Source organism: Canis lupus, chromosome 1 (genome assembly GCF_048164855.1).
Source record: "Canis lupus baileyi chromosome 1, mCanLup2.hap1, whole genome shotgun sequence".
NCBI classification, from domain to species: Eukaryota; Metazoa; Chordata; class Mammalia; order Carnivora; family Canidae; genus Canis; species Canis lupus.
Window position 1 is genome coordinate 114,033,925 of NC_132838.1, and position 7,013 is coordinate 114,040,937.

The 7,013-nt window shown below is 38.5% G+C and overlaps 1 non-coding gene across 1 annotated transcript; it reads left to right on the forward strand.

Annotated features, from left to right (window-relative positions):
- Positions 1 to 495: 495 nt before the first annotated feature.
- Positions 496 to 604, forward strand: LOC140608746 (U6 spliceosomal RNA). Its single transcript, XR_012010721.1, has one exon. It is a non-coding gene; the product is annotated as a U6 spliceosomal RNA (small nuclear RNA).
- Positions 605 to 7,013: the final 6,409 nt, after the last annotated feature.

Below are 7,013 nucleotides of genomic sequence, written 5' to 3' on the forward strand. Positions count from 1 at the left end.
ATTCTACATTAGGATGTATGTATATGGTAGGGATGCCTGGGTGGGTTAGTTGGTTAAGCATCTGCCTTCAGCTCAGGTTATGATCTTAGGGTCCTGGGATCAAGCCCTGCATCAGGCTTTCTGCTCAGCAGGGAGTCTGCTTCTCCCTCTCCCTCTGCTCCTCTCCTCTGCTCTTGCTTTTTTTTTTCCTCTCTCTCTCAAATAAATAAAAATTAAAAAAAATCTTTTAAAAGATGTATATAGTATGTTTTAGAGAATCTATTTAAAAATAATTTTTAGGGATCCCTGGGTGGCGCAGCGGTTTAACGCCTGCCTTTGGCCCAGGGCGCGATCCTGGAGACCCAGGATCGAATCCCATGTTGGGCTCCCGGTGTATGGAGCCTGCTTCTCCCTCTGCCTATGTCTCTGCCTCTCTCTCTCTGTGTGTGTGTGTGTGACTATCATAAATAAATAAAAAATAAAAATAATAAAAATAAGTTTTAAATACAGTGAATGATTGCTCACTTTGGCAATACATATTCTAAAATTGGAACAATACAGAGAAGATTAGCATGGCTCCTGTGCAAGGACAATACACAAAATTCATGAAGCATTCCACATTTTTTAAACTATAGAGAACAAAGAGTTTCTGGAGGGAAGGTAGATGTGGGGCTAGGTTAAATAAGTGATGGGTTAATAGGGCATTTGTGATTGAGCACTAAGAATTGTATGTAAGTGATGAATCAATCCTTTTTTTAAAAAGATTTTATTTATTTATTCATGAGAGATAGAGAGGCAGAGACACAGGCAAGAGGGAGAAGCAGGCCCCATGCACGGAGCCTGATGTGGGACTCGATCTTGGGACTCCAGGATCACACCCTGGGCCAAAGGCAGGTGCTAAACCGCTGAGCCACTCAGGGATCCCTGAATCACTCAATTCTACACCTGAAACTAATATTACACTTTATGTTAACTGGAATTTAAATACAAAACTTGAAAAATGTAGTGAGTGAGTGAGGAGAGAATCAAAATGTACTACTGTGAAAAATCAACTAAACACAAAGGAAAGCAATAATGGAGAAAATGAGGGACAATAAAACTACAAGATAAAATGTCAAAAGTAAGTCATTATCAGAAATTGCTTTAAATGCAAGGTGATTAAACTCAACCAAAAGATGTAAATTGGCAGAATGGATATAAAACAGAATCCAACTGTATACTGTCTACAAGAGATTCACTTAAGATCCAAGAAACACACACACACACAAAAGATCCAAGACACATAAGTTGAAAATGAAATGATTGAGAAAAATATTGCAAATACCAAGATAGAGCAGGAAGGGCTATCCTAATACACAAAATAAGCTAAATTAAAAATTGCTACAAGAGACAAGGACATTATATAATACAATGAGAATGAGGTCAATATAGCAAGAAGATACATCAATTACAAACGTGGCAAACATCTGGGCAGCCCGGGTGTCTCAGCGGTTTAGCGCCGCCTTCAGCCCAGGGCGTGATCCTGGAGACCCGGGATTGAGTCCCACGTCGGGCTCCCTGCACGGAGCCTGCTTCTCCTTCTACCTGTTTCTCTGCCCCCCCCCCCTCCTTTCTGTGTTTCTCATGAATAAATAAATAAAATCTTTTAAAAAAAAAAGTAGCAAACATCAGAGCTCTGAAATATATGAAGCAAATGTTGACAGAATTGGAGAGACTTCAGTACCTTACTTTTTTTTTCTCTTAATTTTATTTATCCATGAGAGACACAGAGAGAGGCAGAGACACAAGCAGAGGGAGAAGCAGGCTCCATGCAGGGAGCCCGATGTGGGACTCGATCCTGGGTCTCCAGGATCACGCCCTGGGCTGAAGGCAGCGTCAAACCGCTGAGCCACCTGGGCTGCCCAGTACTCTACTTTCAATAATACGTAGAACAAACAGGCAATCAATAGGAAAATAGAGAACTTGAGAAATACTGTAGGTAATTGGACCTAACAGATATACAGAACATTCCACCCAACAATAGAATATGTTTTTGTCAAAAGCACATGGAATATTCTTCAGGATAAACCATATGTTGAGCCATACAACAAGTATTAATAAATTTTAAAATATTGAAACTAGAATTCGGTAGCACAAAGAAAAAAAATCAAATATGTGGAAATTAATACCTTCTTAACTAATGAGTTAAGAAATCACATGGGAAATTAGAAAAGATCTTGAGACCAATGAAAACAAAAACACAAACTATCAAAATTTGTGAGATGCAACAGAAGCAGTACTGAGAGCAAAATTTATAGGAGTAAATGTCTATATTAAAAAGATTTCAGGGGATCCCTGAGTGGCTCAGCGGTTTAGCCTCTGCCTTCGACCCAGGGCATTATCCTGGAGTCCTGGGATCGAATCCTGCATCAGGCTCCCTGCATGGAGCCTGCTTCTCCCTCTGATTGTGTCTCTGCCTCTCTCTCTGTGTGTGTCTTTCATGAATAAATAAATTAAATCTTAAAATAAAAATAAATAAATAAAATGATTTCAAATCAACTGAACATTACACCTAAGGAACTAGAAGAGAAAAACTAAACCTGTAGGTACTAGAAGGAAAGAACTAATAAAGATCAGAGTAGAGAAAATAGAGGATAGAAAAATAGTAGGGACAATTACTGAAATAGAAAAGGAAATTAATGAAACCAAGAGTTGTTTCTCCAAAAAAATCAACACATTGACAAATCATTAGCTAGGCAGACTAAAAGGAGAGAAGACTCAAATAACTACACTAGAAATGAAAGAGATGGAGGTTTCCCAAAATGTTAAAAATAGAACTACCCATCCAGCAATTGCACTACTAGATATTTACCCAAAGGATACAAAAATACATATTCAAAGGGATACATGCACCCCAATGTTTATAGCAGCAGCATCAGTAGCCAAACTATGGAGAGAGCCCAAATGCCCATTGACTGATGAATGGACAAAGAAGATAGGGTATATATATACAATGGAATAATTACTCAGCCATCAAAAAGAATGAAATCTTGTAACTACATGGATACAGCTAGATGTATTATGCATAGTGAAATAAGTCAGTCAGAGAAGGACAAATACCATATGATCTCACTCATGTGGAACTTAAGAAAGAAAACAGATGAATAAATAGGAGAGGGGGGGAAAAAGGAGAGAGGGAAACAAGCCATAAGAGACTTTTAATGACAGAGAACAAATTGAGGGTTGATGAAGGGAGGTGCATGGGGGATAGGCTAGATGGATGATGGGTATTAAGGAGGGCACTTGTTATGATGAGCACTGGGTGTTGATTATAAGTTATGAATCACTGAATTATATTCCAGAAACCAATATTGCACTGTATGTTAGCTACCTAAAATTTAAATTAAAAAAATAAATGAAAGAAGTGATAATATCAATTTTACAAAAGAGAGTATTATGAACAATTTTGTGCCAGCAAACTGGATAGTCTAGATAAAGCAGACAAATTCCTAGAAACACAACCTACGAAGACTGAGTCATGAAGAAATAGAAAATCTAAAAATACTTAAGAAAGGAGATTGAATCAGCAATCCAGTACCTTCCAACAAAGAAAAGCTTAGGGCCAAACAGCCTCACTGGTGAATTTTTCCAAATGATTTTAGATCTTAATTCCTTTTTGGTATCATAGGCATGTATGTAAAGTTAAAATTTCCCACTAAAAACATCGTCTCTCTATGGCTTGTTGCATTTCTCCCAAGGTACCTGAAAAGAGTCCCAGGACCAGCCATAGTGTTATTGCTCCAGCAGTAACAGCTTGATTCTCATCTCCCTGGTCCCTTCTGATCTGAACCCAGGTGTCTGACTCATCTGCCTTCCATATTTTTCTTTCTTGCTGTTTTTTGTTTTGTTTTGTTTTGTAAAAAAGAAAATGAAGGAAAACATCCAAACAAGTGAGAATAATATATAACTCTCTCAATTTTTGTAAGTTTGTAATAACACTTTATGTGATTACCATCTCTTGCTGTGAAGAACAAACCCCAGGCTCTACACTAAAATTACCCTGTAGCTGCCGCATCCACCCACCCACCCAAAGAACTTCTGTTCTTTCCTCCTAGGCACAAGGGCAGAGAACTGCATTGGGCTGGGGTAGCCCTGCAGACCCATGACTCTGGAAGGCTGCAGACACTGCCTTCCCTCATCATTAGCTGGCCCTTCGGTTCTCTGAGCAGAAGACTTAACTGTGAACAAGCAGACCAATAAAACTAGAATTTGTACTGTCAAAAAAAATAATAAAACTTGTAAATGGATCTTTATGACAGTATTATCCACAATAGCCAAAACGTGGAAACAACTTACTGTCCATCAACAGGTGGATAAACAAAATGTGGCTGTTGTGAGACGAATTTGTCTCCCCAAAATTTATATATTGAAGTCTTAGCACCTAGTACTTCAGAATGTGATGGTATTTGGAGATAGGGTATTCAAAGAGGTAATTAAAATCTAGTGAGGTCATGAAGGTAGGCCCTAATTCAATGATTAATGTCTTTATAAAAAAGAGATTAGGACACAGGCTTGTCCATACAGAAGGAAGACCATGTGAAGAGAAAGGGAGAAGATGGCCAAGAGAAGAAACAACTCTACTGACACATTTATGTTGAACATTTAGCCTGGACAACTATGAGAAAGTACATTTCTGTTGTTTAAGCCACCACTCTGTGGTACTTTGTCATGGCAGTCCTCACAAACAAATATAGTGGAATATCCACACAAGGAATTATCATGCAGCCATAAAAGGAATAAAGTAGTGATATACACTATAACTGGGATGAACCTTGAAAAACATTATGCTAGGTGAAAAGCATATAACCTAGTCACAAGAGACCACATGTTATATGATCACATTCAGATGAAATTCCAGAATAGAGAAATCCAGAGACAGAAAGTAAACTAATGGTTGCTTATGGCTTCAAGGACTAGGGATGGGGTGGGGAGCAGGGGTTGTCTTTTTATTATTGAGTTGTGGTTATGTGTAAAATTGCTATAAACATTCCCAAACAAGTTTTCTGTGGGTATATATTTCTAATTCTCTTGCATAAATACCCAGGAGTAAAACTACTAGATCATAGTGTAGATCCATGTTTAATTTTTATAAGAAATGCCAAATTGCTGTACAAGTTGTACAGTTTATACTCTCATAAGCAATACATGACAGTAGCAGTTTCTCTACAGTCTTGTTAACATTTGACGTTGCCTATCTTTTACATAGTAGATACGTTGTACTTGCTGTTGTGATTGCTTTGTGTTTTTCTTGGTGACTTGAGGACTCATCATAATATAGTTTTTACAAATGCTGTATTATCTCCAAATGTTTTTAGACCCTGGCTAGAAGCCAATCAGTTGCTCTTCTTGAGCTGCTGGTTAAGCATACACCCTAACTAACTCTCTCATTGGGCATTCACATTCCAAGACACTATACACTTGCCCTAATTGCCCCAGGACCAGGTACCAGACAACCAGGGACAGCCCCTCTTCCCCAGAGCCTGCTGAAATTATTCAAAGTAGCAGTCCTAAGCCTGCCTATCTTGCCTCCTTCATTCCTTTCCACAGAAACAACAATAAAGATGATTGCCCACGGTTTTCTTCTCTCCCATAGCCTTGTGTATGACCCTGGCACTTCTCCAGAGTGACCCTATATGTCATGCTGTGTTCCTCCCTGGGAACTGTGAGTATAATAAACTGTAAAACTCTTTGTCCTCTGGATCTGCATCACCATACCTCACATTACTTTTAACCAAGTAATGTGGTTAAAACACTCATGCTGTGGACTCTTTTGTTTGTTTTTGTGGTGCTTATTGAACGTTTGTATATCTTTTGTGAAATCTCTGTTTTCATCTTTCACCCATTTTTTTTTTGTTTTTGACTTTCATCCTGTTAAGTTGTATTTCTTTAGATATGCTAGATAAAAGCCCTTTTTTGGATATGTTTCATGAATACTTAATGCCAGTCTCTAACTTCATTTTCATTGTCCTGATGGTATCTTTTGATGAGAATTTTTTAGTTTTATTGAAGTTCAATTTATATGTTTTTTAAAGATTTTATTTATTTATTTGACAGAGAGAGAGAGCACAAGCAGGTGTGCTTTGGGTACTCCAAGGTCATGACGATATTCCACCATATTTCATTCTTGAAACTTTATAGTTGTTTATATCTATGATCCACCTTGATGTAATTTGGGGGTATGGTGTTAAATATAGGTTAAGGTTAATTTTCCCAAGTTTATCCAGTTGTTCCAGCACCCTTTTTTGAAAGAACTGTCCTTTCCCACATTGAACTGCCTTAAAGATTTTAGGACAATGAAATGACTGTACAAGTGTAAGTCTACTTCTCAAGCCTCTGTTTTATTCCACTTATCAATTTATTATTATAGCAACACTGCATTGACTTGATGATTCTAGCTTCACAGTAAATCTTGAGTTCAGGTAGTGTGAACCAACACTACCCCCCTTGTTCTTCTTTTAAAATATCTTGAAGTGTTCTAAGTCCTTTGCATTTTCACATATTTATAATCAACGGAGCAATTTCTGCAGAAGTGCCTGTTGGGATTTTGTTTTGTTGTAAAGATTTTATTTATTTATTTATTTATTCATGAGTGACACCGAGAGAGGTAGAGATAGGCAGAGGGAGAAGCACGATCCCGGCCGGGAATGCGGGACCCGACTCCAGGACCCCTGGATCACAACCTGAGCCAAAGGCAGACACTCAACCGCTGAGCCACCCAGGTGTCCCCATCACAGCTGTTTTCCAATGTAGTCAGGCCTTATCTCAGGGAAAGTGTGGTTCTTCATTCCTCAAGGGCAATGTTCTGCAAATCCCCAAGAGAGTAGGCTAGTTCTGCTACAGATCAAGGGACTTAGGTCAACAAGCAAGGAGTGCACACGCTTAAAGCGAGTTGACCTTTAAGTCCGTTTGGGGTGCTGTTGCACTATTCTAATTCCCCTGTCCAAGTAGCTTTTAAAAGCTCCATTATGCAAACGACATCTTGCAGGGCAGATTTA